General features: G+C 53.4%; 1 pseudogene; it reads left to right on the forward strand.

Annotated features, from left to right (window-relative positions):
• Positions 1–3,585: 3,585 nt before the first annotated feature.
• The window catches only part of LOC144252812 (protein spire homolog 2-like), a 30,453-nt pseudogene continuing 19,866 nt past the window's right edge, over positions 3,586–14,172 (forward strand).

Genomic DNA, 14,172 nt, shown 5'->3' on the forward strand with positions numbered 1-14,172 from the left:
TTCCTTCCAGAAACCAAGCACAGCCTGGCTCTACCTGGCCTCCCTGGGGATTCACAGCTTTTATCATTATCCCAAAATAAACCTACAGCACAAAACCCCAGCTTCTCACATTTCAGCTTTTCCTCTCAGACCCCTGAACTCTGGCCCTGCCTGGCTGCAGGGAGCATGACAAAGAATGCATTCAGGGCCTCTCAGTCCTGGCAAAAGCTCGGCTGCTCACTGCATGGTGTGCACAGAATCCCTGGGGAGGAGCCGACCTGCTTTTGAATCTGAACTTGACTTCCTGAGGTGTGGGCCCAAGGATCTCTGCCTCTACTCCCCACAGGCGAAGCCATCCCACCTATGTGTGGGCTGGTGCACAAGGTCTTTGCTCTGGAATTGTCTCTGCATGGCTCACTCTGACATTTGTGCCCAGGCACTGTGGGTGTTCTTGCTACACCAGGAGCCTTACACTCCTGAATTCAGTGCCCCAGAACTGTCTCTACTTGTAGCCACAGAACACCTGGGGACCCAGTCCCCACATCACCTTTTGGCCTCCAGCCTCTACATCTGCGAAGATGCTCATAGGAAAATCCCGAGAGCTTTCCAACCTGTGCCGGCACAGTGGTCAGCTAATAGTCCTCCCCTGGCAATGCCCCCCAGGGGCCAAGATTGACAGTTTCCTTGGAGAAGACATGTAGAATCTTCTCAAAGCTCTGCGTAGAGCATGCAAAAAGGCAACCAACGGGGCGCTCGAAGCTCGTGTCCAGCACTGGGCCTGTTTCCCCATGTGCCCCCCCCAGGAACAGAGGTGGGCCTTTCACAGCTCTTTCTCCAGGCTTTCCAGGGTACCTGGTGCTGTGAACAGTGTGAGCAGAACAGCTCACACCAAAGGTGACTATTTTGGGAGTATGTTTGCAAATAAGAAACTCAGCAAAGTGATGATCCAGTTCCAAGCACTAAGGGATTCTAGTGTGTCCCCAGGCAGAGTCATGGATACCACCCTATTTTCTAATTTACTGGAAATGAAGTAAGCTACAAGTGACCCTATAAATATAGGAATAGCTTTCCAAGTTGGGTTAATGATTCACCTACACCAATTTTTATTATACTCTCAGTTAACCTTTATTTTTTGTACTGGGGCTTGAGCAGGGAGCTTTACTACTGAGCTACATACCAACTCTTTAACTCTTTTAATTTTTTATTTTTAAAATTTTTTTTCCCTTAGTTGTCGATAGATCTTTATTTTATTTATTTCTATGTGGTGCTGTGAATTGAACCCAGGGCTCACACATGCCAGGCAAGTGGATTACCGCTGAGCCACAGTCCCAGCCCCACACACCAACTCTTTTTAGTTTTGATTTTGAGACAAAGTCTCACAAGTTGCCCAGGCTGGCCTTGCTTGCAACCCTCTTGCTTCAGTCACTGGGGGTGCTAGGATTCCATCTATGTGCCAGTGCACCCAGCTCAGTCCTGTCTGTTTTTTTTTTTAATATATTTTTAGTTGTAGAAAGACACAACGTGGGCTGGGGAATGTGGCTCAAGCGTTAGCGTGCTCACTTGGCATGCGTGCGGCCCGGGTTCGATCCTCTTCACCACATACAAAACAAAGATGCTGCATCCACCGAAACTAAAAAATAAATATTAAAATTCTCTCTCTTGGAAAAAAAAGGCACAATGCTTCATTTTACTTATTTATTTATTTTTATGTGGTTCTGAGGATTGAACCCAGTGCCTAGGCAAGCACTCTACCACTGAGCCCCAGCCCCAGTCCCTCTCTCTCTCTCTCTCTCTCTCTCTCTCTCTCTCTCTCTCTCTTTCTCTCTCTCAGTACTGGGGAGTGAATTCAGGGGCACTTAGGGCCTTGCTAATTTGTTGAGGCTGGCTTTGAACTCGCGATCCACCTGCTTCAGTCTCCTGAGCTGCTGGGATTACAGGCATGTGCCATGTGCCCGTCCCCAATCTCTGTTTAATAGCTGGAAATAAACTGATTTATTTCTAAAATCCAGATGGCAAGTAAAAGTTATGGAAGAACTGATATTTCTTTGATTCTGAGATCCTGTGTTTCTTTCTTGATGAGCAAAAATGTATATTTTAGCTCTAGTGCTTCTCCCAGCTGGAGAAAATGGCTAACTTTGACTTCAGAAACTAACTGTGGAACTCATCAAGGTATCGAGAGCTCACCACAGGACATAACAGTTGCATCTAGTTGTTGGAGCCATGAGCCAATTACTCTGGTTTTGAGTAGATTTACTCTTCAGTTCTGATCATCAGCTTAAAAGTCACACTCTCAGAGCTGAGCATGGTGGCCACTCAGGAGGCTAAGGAAGGAGGATCAAAAGTTTAAGACAAGCCTGGGCACTTTATCAAGACCCCATCTCAAAATAAAAACAAAAATAGGGATGTAGCTCAGGGGTAGAGCCCTTGCCTAGAATGCACAAGAACCTGGGTTCAATCCTCAGTACCACAAAGAAAAAAAGTCACTCTCAGCCTCCCACTCTACAAGATTGAAATATTTCTTGCTGCAAACCCACAATTAAGAAGTCAGAAGACAGGCTGGATGTGGTAGCACACGTCTGTAATCCCAGCAGCTCAGGAGGCAGAGGCAGCAGGATCACTAGTTGAAAGCCAGCCTCAGCAATTTAGCCAGGCACTAAGCAACTCAGGGAGACTCTGTCTCAAATAAACTACAAAACAGGGCTGGGTATGCGGTCAGTGGTTGAGTGCCCCTGAGTTCAATCCCCCATGAAAGAAAGAAAGAAAGAAAGAAAGAAAGAAAGAAAGAAAGAAAGACAGGAAGGAAAGAAGGAAGGAGGGAAGGAAGGAAGGAAGGAAGGAAGGAAGGAAGGAAGGAAGGAACAAACGAACGAACGAATGAATATGTTCATCTACAACAACAAAACAAAAAAAAAGAGGAAGAAGTTAGAAGATGCGCTGGGCTGTGGCTCAGTGGTGGAGTGCTTACCTAACATGTGTGATGCATTGAGTTCAAACTTCAGCACCACATATAAATAAATAAATAAATAAAGGTAGCAGGCTCGGTGGCACACACCTGTAATTACAGTGGCTCGGGAGGCTGAGGCAGGAGGATCATGTGTTCAGAGCCAGCCTCAGCAAAAGCGAGGTGCTAAACTACTCAGTGAGACCCTGTCTCTAAATACAAAATGGGGCTGGGGGTATGGCTCAGTGGTCAAGTGCTCCTGAGTTCAGTTCCTGGAGAAAGAAAGAAAAAAGAAAAGAAAAACGAGGAGAGAGAGAGAGAGAGAGAGAGAGAGAGAGAGAGAGAGAGACAGAGACAGATAGAGAGAGAGAAAGGAAGAAAGAAAGGTGCTCTGTTTATTTACAACTAAAAAAAGTCAGAAGACTTCTCATCTTGGGCCAATTTCTGGGTCTCATCTGATCCTTTTGGGGGATGTGTCAGTAGCGTCTCCAGCACTGGCCAACACTTCTGCTACCTCATTTGGTCATGCACAGGGGGATAAACTTTTAGATAAGTAACAAATCCTCAGGACATAAGTAAGAAGAACCCAAGTCCCACTTTTTTCCTTAGTTCTGAATCTTGCTGGCTGATATCTGAGGAAGCGCACAGGGGTCCCTGAAGCCGTGATGGAAGCTGGGTGAGAAAGGGTCACAGGACTCTTATAAGTAGGTGGCCTCCAGGCCCCTGAGGAAGCCAGACATGAGTCTTACCAGGCCCTGGCCCAGTGAGGAAGCTGCTGGAGGCACCTGCTCATCCAAAGAAACCCTGAAGTCTGTGGTCAGCTAGGGACATTCAAACCCCCAAGAACGAGGGCAGGTGTCGTCTTTCCCACTAGGGAAATTACCATCTCCATCCTCTCCCATGACTGTGGCTGCACCTCCAGGGATGCTCCTGCCACCAGGAAGACGGGGAGCAGCACAGCCACAGTGCAGCCACACCCAGCTTCCACTGAGGTGGGGTAAGAAGTGAGGCCATCCCAAGTCTTGATTCCCGTGGAGCCACCTGACATGGTGTGGGCATTCTCTTCTACACAGGACGCTTCACAGAAGCTAGGTGGCCTACCCTTCAGAAGCAACCCTTGAAATTCCTTCCTTTCATGGGTGCAGGATTGGGGAAGCTGAGCCTGAGCCCCAGGCTGTGCCATCTTTCTCTACCTTCTCTCATCTCCACTTTCCTTCTACAAAGTACCGGTGCTCCTGCATCTCATGTCTCATAAGCTTGGGGAACAAGGAAAGATGTGAAAGTCACCCCACAATTGATTATAAAAACTCTAGTCACACTTACATGTGTCAGGCTGGTGAGGTGGCTCAGTAGTAAAGCACTTGCCTAGCCTGCATGAAGCCCTGGGTTCAATCCCCAGAACTACATAAAAAAATAAATAAAACAGGGCTGGGGCTCAGTGGTAGCACACTTGCCAGGCATGTGTGAGGTATTGGGTTCGATTCTCAGAACAGCGTGTAAATAAACAAAATAAATATCTATCAACAACTAAAAATAAATAAATAAATAAACCAAACAAAAAGATTTTAAAAATATGACTCACATGTAACAAAATCCTTTCTGCTTTGAGATTAAAAGAACAGAAGGGATGATCCGACAGTGGGGCCCCAGGTGAAAACATACCTCCATAAGTTCCCTTCAAACCAGGTGAAATGGCCTCGTTGCTGAGGTTTTTAAACCCAGCGGCCCAGGAATCACCCCGGCCCTAGTCAGATCTCCAGTCCCGGGAACCTGGGTTTTGTGCTTCCTGGTGATTTCCCACTTGCATTTCCTGGCTGACTACCACTGAGAGGTTTCTGGATCAACCCCAACAAAGCAGGTCCCTGGCTGGCACACCACCTGACTTGTGGGTAGGGGACCTGAAACAGAGTGGGTGGGTGCTGTTATCTCTGGCCAACCCTGTGTCTTCATGTGTCTACTGTCTCAGGGACCGTGAAGGGATGGAAGCAGACACACCTTCCCTCCTAGAAAGGGTCATCTATTAAGTGTTTCATGCCCGAATCCCGGGTCACCTTCACCCTCACCCACCCCAGCAGTCTCCTGGGGTCACCTTGCTTCAGGCCCTCCAAAGAGTTCACAGCACTTTGACTCGCTTCTCAGTGTGGGAGCCCCGCCCCCCATCACTGTGGTGTGTCCACCACCGGAGGCCGGTCTAGAGGAGCCCAGCCTACAGTGAGCCCAGAGCAGGCTGGGGCGTAGACCTGTTGAGCTCGGGGTTGGGGAGAGTGGGGTGTCTTCCAGAACGTCTCCATCAGGAATGAGTCTCTTGGCCTGGGCCTGGATCGCCTGGGTCAGCGCCCCACCCTCAGTCCTGCCCTGGCCCCAGTTCCCTGAGCCCCTCCCTCTCCCACACGGCCCGCTGGGCTCAAGTTCCCCTTCGGGTTCCCCACTCTGGCCTCCCTCCCACACTTGTGCAGCGTCCCGGTCCTCCCTCCCCAGAGCGCTGGTCCTCTGGCACCCGGCGCCGCCTCCCTGCGCACCCGCGGCTCCACCTGCGACGGCCGGTGGGGGCGGGGCCGCCGGGATGACGCGGCATGCGGACGGCGCGGACCCGCCCCGCGCTTGGCGGTGCCCGGCGGCGGTGATGGAAACCCGACGCTCCCGCGGGCTGCGATGATGGGCGGCCATCGCCCAGGGCTGGCGGCGGCGGCGGCGGCTGCAGCGCGACGGCCCCCGGAGCGCGCGGGACTGGCGGCGCGGCGGGAGCCCTGGGAGCTGTCCCTGGAGGAGGTGCTGAAGGTGTATAAGCAGCCCATCAAAGAGGAGCAGGCGTGGGCCGTGTGCTTCCAGGCCTGCCGCGGCCTGCCAGGCGCGCCCGGCGGCCAGCGCCGCATCCACGACACTGGGGACATCCTGCTGCACCAGGACGGCTTGGTCGGCGCACGGCAGGAGCCGGGTGAGCGCAGCGGGCGTCCGGGTTGTGGCCCGCGGCTGCCGGAGGCGGCCGGGACGCGCCGGCGGCTCACTGGGTGGTTCCCTGGTGAAAGGGACCGCGACCTCCTTGGCGCCCACTGCGCCGTCCTGCTGCTGGATCCGACTCCTCCTTCCTGACTGGCTGCTGGACCTGGAGGCCCCCTGCCCTCTGGATCTGGAACCTCCGCTGGGCCAGGCACTGCCCTCCTGGCCTTTCCAGACCTGGGGACCCCTCATCGTCCCCTTCTCGTCCTCCCGTCTCTCATGGCATCAAGGCCAGCTGCTCTGTGGCGGGGCACGCTTTCCTTGGCTGAGAAGGGGCTTTGGCCAGATTGCTAGTACCTGGGGTGAAGTCGGGAAGCAGGCATTATGCCATTCTTGTTCCCTGCTCTCCCCTGGGCCACTCCTCCTGGCTTTGGGTTCTGCAGCCCTCAGTATATGGCTCATGCAAGGCTTTGTGGGTACAAAGAGTCCTTGCTGCTCTCTAGTGACACGGAGAGGACACAGAATGTCCCCAGGCTAGCTCTTTCATGGAGGTTGGGGGAGGGGCTTGCCTCCTGGGAATCTGTGCGGAATACACACCAGTTTCCTGGGTTTAATTGAGAGGGAGCAAGGAGAGTGTAAAATCTGCTTTTTTTTTTATCCAAAAGAACCAACAACTTAGCCCCTGAAATATGTTTGAGGTCTGTTGAAAGTGGTGCGTTTAGCTGGTTATGTACTTTCCCCTTTAAGTTGTTTTCCTCTCTGGAGAATGGAAGGTTTGTATATGGCGCATAGGATGATATTACCCCAAAGCTGAAACCCTTTTGTGAGCACAAAGGCAGGCTGTGTGCACTGGTTGGAGCCTGACCTCCCTCCAGTCCTCAGCTATGGCCTTGCACTTGCTCTGGAGCAGGCTTCTGTGGAAGACGGGGCAGGAGCAGGGCAAAGCCCAGCAGAGGCAGCAGACAGTGACTGCCTTTTACAGTGGGGAGGGGCCTGCTGTGTCCCCCCCAGGAGCCTGCAGCTTTCTCCCTCAGCTTCCTCTTCCTTCCAACCCCTGCCTGTGACACTTGCAAGTTGAATTTTGCACAAAAAGCATTGATACATTGATTTGATGGGTGGAAATAGTAAGCACCGACATCATGGTATTATTCCCACTTTACTCTCAGGTCAGCTGAGGCCCAGGCCTCAGAAAGTCCAAAATCACTCAGAAAGGGGCAGAATTTGAACTCTGCACTCATGCTCTGAACCACTGTGCTGCCATGTCTTTCAAAGACTGGGCAGAGGGGCAGGTGCACAGTGACCTGCTCTCACCTGGAGTCTGCATACTCACAGAGCTTTTCTCCTGAGGCTCTGTCCTCCTTATAAGATGCTCCCTGGGCCTACCCCAGCCCTGGAGATAAGTGATACCCTAGGGTCTGGCTCCCAGCTCTGCAGAGCAGGACAGGACTGCAGGGAGTGTATAGTCTAGCCTCTGATTTTTAAGGATGGGAAAACCCAAGCAGAGTGGGAGTGGTGAGTTGTTGCCCACAACCATAGCAGCTATCCCTGGGGTTTCCTGGTGTCTCCCTGAACTGTGGGCAAGCCAAGCTGGGCTTCCTATTGGTTCTGTCCCAAATATCAGAGGGCCATGCTTGGGATGTGGGTCATCTGTTTCTCTCTCTCCCCCAGGATTCTATGTGCTGCTGATTCCCAGTCATTGCCCATGTGGCAGTCATCACAGATCTAGTGGCACTTCCTGACTGAGGAGTCAAAGCTCAGTACAGGCCTGTGCATTGAAGAGCCTTATCTCTGTTTGAACAGGGTCTCTGGTCTGGTTTCTGTTCATAAACATTCCTCACAATGGTGATGGCTTATGACTTCTGTCTGCCTTTATTTTATTTTTGGTACTGGGGATTGAATCCATGGACACTTAGCCACTTATCCACATCCTCAGCCCTTTTTTGTATTCTATTTTGAGGCAGAATCTCACTGAGTTATATAGGGCCTTGCTAAGTTGCTGAAGCTGGCTTTGAACTCGCAATTCTGCTGCCTCAGCCTCCTGAGCCACTGGGATTACAGGCATGTGCCACTGCGCCTGGCTGCCTCTCTCTTTTTTTTTTAAGTGGAAGAATGGGAAATGTGTTAGCATGTGGAGTTATTTTTAAGAGGCCATTATTAAAACCTCAAGATCGGGAAAGGATTATTTTTTAAAATGGACTCAGGAAACTCCATCAGGTGAAGCTCTGTGGAGCCGTTCCGTACACAGCACAGCCAGTGGTCAGGTGGCCTGCAGCGCTCTCAGTGGATCCACCTCCTGCCGTCCCAGGGTGGCTTGCCCCACGGGAAGGTGCTCTGCAAAGTGGGACTTGGGCATCGGCCCCTGGAGCATCCAGCTTCGGGCCCAGCTTTCTTCCAGGAAGATGCCCAGGAGACAGTGGAGGCTGGTGCTAGGTGCCCCTGGGGTGAGGGGAGCCATGGCTGCCTCCTCTCCCTTTACTTCCTGCCTTGCACTCACACTCACTTACACAAATATATTTTTATTCGTTTTTATTGGCCCACTTTTCTTTTTGGTGATGGGGTTCAAATCCAGGGTCTCTTGCATGGTAAGTCCAAACTCCACCCTGGAGCTCCATCCCCAGCTCTTGCCTTTTGATGCTCCACCTTTTCAGTCAGGCCCCACTCTTTATACTTGGGGTGGACTGTGGGTCTGAGCCTGGCTATCCCCAGGGTTCTCTGGAGCAGTTGCTAGTTCTTCGTTCTTGAGTGGATACAAGGCCTTCCCTTTTTATGTTGTAGCCCCAGGTTCCTAACACAAAGGCCATTAAAAGGCATTTGTCCAGGCCTGCCAGCGGCTCAGGAGGCTGAGGCAGGAGAATCATGGGTTCAAAGCCATCCTCAGCAAAAACGAGGTGCTGCTAAGCAACTCAGTGAGACCCTGTCTCTAAATAAAATACAAAATAGGGCTGAGATGTGGCTCAGTGGCCAAGTGTCCCTGAATTCAATTCCCAGTACCCCGTAAAATAAAAAATAAATTTATAAAAAGACACCTGCCCAGAACTGGACCACAGTGTCCACAGGGCTGACTTGTCTTTCACTCTCTCCCCCAGCAGTGCTCAAGAGCAGGCTCTGGCCTCAGGGGGTCCGCTGCACCTGGGCCCACAAGTCACAGCCAGGGGTGCTGCTGCTGCATGTTTGAGCTGGCCTCTGTGCCAGCCACAGACACTTCGCTGTGTGTCTCCTGGCCCAGCGTGCTCCTGCCAGGTGCTGAAATGGGACCCTTTGCTATTGAGGAGTGTGGTTGGACTTTGGGATCAGGAAGCGCACAGCTGGCTCTCTCTGCTGCTGGAGGTCCCTGAGTTCCACCAGTGGCCAGAAGAGTCTGTTGAGGTCATCTTCTTTTCACCATCCCCCCTGCCCAGATGTGTGCAGATGAGCTTTGAGTGGTCTTGCCTTGGCTGGTGTCCTTAGTTATGCTGGGGAGAAGCTGGAGCTGGTCAGAAAGGTCAGATTCTGCTTCCAGAGAGAATTCCCCTTCCCAAGTCTCCTGGCTGTCAGAACATTCCTGGTGGTTCTTATAGCTGGGTCCTTGCCAGCCCTGGCCATGGCTGGAGGTACCTGTCACAGCTATGCCACCTGCCTGGCTATTGCAGGTGCTCTTGCAGCTGTGCTCTTTGCCCTTGAGGGCCACTTAGTCCAGTCATGGTGAAGGGTGACAGAGGCCACCCAGGAGGGTGGGAGCTTTCCTTCCTCACCATGATGGGAGCCAACCTTGAGAGGTGCTTGTAGGATAGGTGCTGAGGTGTTGGGGTCACTCCTCCTGGGAGAGCTATGTTGTTAAGAGCCTCTTCCGCAGCCGAGAAACCCAAAGTCACAGGAAAACAGCCACCTGAGTTGACAGTTGTGGGTGTGATGATGGCCTGTGCCTTAGAGGTGTGTGACTGACCATCTTGGGGGTGCCAGTGGAGGCCTGTGCTGCTGCGCTGCACATTTCTTGATGGTCAGCGCCTGTCCCTGAGCTTTGCTTTCTGGAAGAGGGCTGCCAGACAGTCACTGTGAGGTGTGTGTGGGGGTGAGCAAGGTGTATTTGCAGACAGATTTCTGTAATCCATCTTCTGAGCAAGCCTCACCTTGCAGGACGATCACCTTCTGTGTGTGTGACCTCTCTGACGCTGCCCATGCCAGGCTGGCCCTCCCATAAATCCTGGACACGGGCGGCCCAGGTGCCTGTCCTAGCTGGTACCACCCAACCTGTGCTGTGACTTTGGAAAGGGCTCCACATGTCCAGGAGCCTGGGGGGCCCCACGTCACGTGTGAGGTTAAGCTTGCTGTCGCCTTCCAGCCGCATCCTCCACATGCTCACCAGCTGCCTGCCTGGCATCCACGGGGGGTTTCTCTGCCCCACATGGGACAGAGCTGACTCTAGTGCAGCACCAGGAATTTTGGGGCACTGGATGGTCCGGCCCTGGCATGAGGCCTGGTTAAACCCTGTGGACAGGCTGCCAGGGTTTAACTCTGACCCTTCAGAGCGATGCAAAAGCCCGGTTAAGAGGGAGGAGAGGGGCCTGGAAGTGGTGTCTGCTCGCCAGGCAGACAAGCACAAGGGGCCCGGGCAGCGGGAGGAAGCTCCCAGCCACTGTTTCGGCTTCTGTCCTCTCCCAGGGAATCCCACTTTCCCCCTGTGCATCTGCCTTGGTTCGTCTCCAGGGACTGAGGGGTGAGCAGAAAGGAGAGTGTGGGCATCTGTGGCTTCAGGACAGATCTCCACGACCTTCCGGCTCGAGGTGACACAAACCCATTTTCTTCTGTCTTAAGAGGGTATAGATACAGAATAGCCTTTTCCTTAGGTTAGCTGTTGGCTGTCCTGCCTACGTCTGCCACCTGTGTCCCCTGGCCATGCCACGCAGAAGTCAGGGGGCCTGCAGGTGTGTACGCTCCCAATTCCACCCTCACATCTGGGTGTCATGTCGCTCTCCATTTTTTCTTCTTTTATTGTTTTCCTATTTTTAAAAATTATTTTTTGGGACAGGGTATTGCTGAATGGCCTAGGTGTGCCTGGGACTTGTGATCTTCTTGCCTCAGCCTCCTGAGTGGCTGGGACTAAGGTGTGTGCTATGGCGCCTGGCTCATTCTTGATGCATTTCCAGGAAATTGTTGTATACACATCAATCTACTTCCCCTAAATACTTCAGCTTGTGTGCTGTTACCAGAGATTAGCGTTTGTTTGTAATTCTTTCTTTTGATGTGAAATTTACATATGATGGAACATGAACCCTGGCACACCTTCCTCGATAAGTCTCTGCACCCCACCCTCTGCTGTCAGGGCCCCACTACGCCTGTTGAACAGTCAGAACCACCCCAGTGGTCAGAACCACCCTGTGCTGGTCCCTCCCACGGATTCCACTTCAGTAGATCTTTGCAGGGGCCCAGGAATGTTCCAAGTGGTTCTAGAATCCACATTCCACCCGAGGTTCTCGAATCCCCTGACTTGGGTCTCCTCTCAGATCCTTGCCCAGTGGACTGAGGGGAGCCCCTGGGGAGCATGTGGAGAATCGTGCTGATCTCAGCCCAAGGATTGGCAGAAGTGACCCAGAAGGAGGGACACACCTGTATCCCTTTGACCCAAAGAGCTCTATGTTTGCTGAACAAACAGAGCTTGCGACTTCTGAACCTGCCTGTGGGCATCCTCCAGCTCCTGAAGGCTGACGCTCCACAGAGGGCCCAACTGGGTCTTGCAGTTAGAGTCTTGACTGTGGAACAAGCTTTTGTGGAGAGCCTGAAATCACCGACACTGGGTGTGTTTCACTCACCCTGACCATGGGGGGTGGTGTCTCCCCGTGAGAGGGGACCGAGGTGGTGGAGACCCTGGGCTTCTGGGAGCACACAGGGTGTTTGGGTCCAAAGTCTGCTGGCTCTGGGCTCCACCCCACCTCTGAGACAGGGCAGCACTGCACGTTGAGTGGCACCCTTTTGCATGATTTGATTTCTTGACTCTGTAGTGCGTCCACAAGACCCAAATTCAGAACTTGCAGAGAGAGTAGCATCCCAGAGCCCTGTGTTATGGTCCCCACCTACTGGCCTCTTAGCCACAGTGTAAAGTTTCATGCACACCAGCACACGGGTTCTGCTCTGAAACCTAGAGCTGCCCTCTGCCCTCCCACTCCACTCCAGGATGCCCTGTTCCTGTGTGTGTGCGTGTGTGTGTGTGTGTGTATGTATTTCCAGTGTCTTGTGGTAAGAAGGTGCTACAGTGAGTGGCAGTTGGCATCATGCCGTGTGGCAAGGCTTCGGGAAGCAGACCTGCTACCTCGGAAGGCCGGGACCGTGGTTTTGAGAGACTTTGGTGGTGGCCTTCCTGGGTTGCGGCCAGTTCTCCTGTCTACCAGGCTCACATACGCTGTGTTTCTGCAGCCTGCTGTGGCCACACGACACTCTGGGCAGGCTGTCCTGACTCCAGGCCCTGCCACAGCGCAGTAGGTGCTCTGCAAACCCTTCCACCTCGGGAAGCTTCTCTGCCTCTGTTGCTGCACCTCTCTGAGGTGACACTGTTAGACGTAGGTGTCACCTCTGTCCTGCAGGTGAGAAAGTGAGGTCCGAGGGAGGACACCCAGAGCCTGAGGGCCACAGATTGGCCAGGATCTGACATCTCCAGTCCTCCCAGGGCAGACGGGGCTGAGGTGCAGGTACCTCCTCTCACCTGCCACGCAGGGCTGTGCGCTTCCTCTGGAGGCTGCTGGGGGCAGCTGCGAAGGTCCTCTGGGCACCTCTCCTCCAGGTGCAGTCTGTCCTTCCACCACAGGAACAGTGTTCAGAGGAGTGCCGAGCGCTTCAGTTCTCCTCACTTGCCATTCCACGCAAGAGAATCTGGAGTGGGTTTCCTTTTCCCTGGCGAGGGTGTCCTTCTCGCAGGAGGAGGTGGCTGAGTGGTCCCGCCCACTGCAGGGATCAGAGAGTGGTGGTGGGAGCCTGTGTCTGGCTCCATCTCCCCTCTGGAGGTCTCACCATAGACACGTGATCTCCTGGGTCCCGCTGCCTCCCTCTGCTTCTGTCTACTCCAGTGAGGGCAGCTCCGGGCAGTCGTACCTGGACTGTTGGGTGGGTGGGTCAGGAGTGTGCTTGGCTTCGCGGGGACCCAGCTCTGCAGTTTATTAGCTGGGTGGACTCTGGCAGATCTCTGAGTCTGCTGAGCCCCAGTTTCCTCACCATAGAGGGGGATTCCTGGCACCACCCCTACCAAGTGGCTGACAGAGGCTGGAACTTGCTGGAGTTTTGTGACCGCCTCCCCAAGAGATCTCCTTCACCCCCATCTCAGCAGGCCGAGCCTGCTCATCAAACCCTGGAGAGTTCCTAAGTCCTTGCAACTGCAAACAATTAAGATTCACAGACACTTTAATGTTGGCATGATTTTTTTGTTGTTGTTGTTTTTGCTAATATATGAACTATTTGAGCCAGCAACACAAGCATTGAAAGCATTTCCACAGAGAGCTGGCTGCAGAGCTAGACTGCGTGTGCCATCAGTGTGCAGAGAGCTGGGAAGGGCTGGCCACCCTTCTCGGTCAGCCCCTCCTGCCCTTCCCAACCAGCAGCATGACCCAGGCACTGGCCTCCAGGAAACACCTTGGTCCTGGGTCTGATGCTTCTACCTCCCCACTACTTGGACCAGCTGTGGCTGCCAGCTTCCCTGACTGCCCAGCAGGCAGGACGCTGGCCCAGGACAAGAGCCTGTGGCCTGCTGCACACTGCTGGCCTCTCCTGACCTCACCGATGCTGGCCTGGACTGTTCCCATTACTGCAGTGGGTGGCAGTCTCCTTTATCTTGGGCAATCCTCCTGGCTCTTGATGGCATTTTGAAAGTGTTTGTGGCATTAGCAGGTTCGTGCGGAGACTGTCCTGAGGTCTGTCTTCCCACGTCTCGCCTCTTTCTAGTAGGAGTGAAGGCGGTGAAGCTCCCATGCCCACTCGAGTGCCCCTGCACGTCGTATGTGTGGGTAGGTTTCTGCATCTCATTCCGTGGCATCCTTGGAACCTGGGGGGCTGGGGGCTTGGTCAGCAACTGGTGGTCCAGATTCTGGGGTTCCCTGCCTTGCTCTGGCACTATCTCCCCGCCACTAGCTGTGATACCTTGGAGCACAGGAGGTCATCTCTGAGCCTCTATCTCTTCATCTGTGAATGGGTGCCTGAGCTGCTCACTTCCTGGGTTGGATTCGGCATACATGGATGAGCACCTGCAAAATGCCACTCACTACCTGCCGCCACTCAGCATCACACTGAGCCTGTATGTGGGCCTCAGATCCAGGAGTCGCAGTCCGAGGTGGACATTCCTAGCTAGGCAAAGCCTG

The sequence above is a fragment of the Urocitellus parryii genome, unplaced genomic scaffold (assembly GCF_045843805.1).
Source record: "Urocitellus parryii isolate mUroPar1 unplaced genomic scaffold, mUroPar1.hap1 Scaffold_60, whole genome shotgun sequence".
Classification (NCBI taxonomy): domain Eukaryota; kingdom Metazoa; phylum Chordata; class Mammalia; order Rodentia; family Sciuridae; genus Urocitellus; species Urocitellus parryii.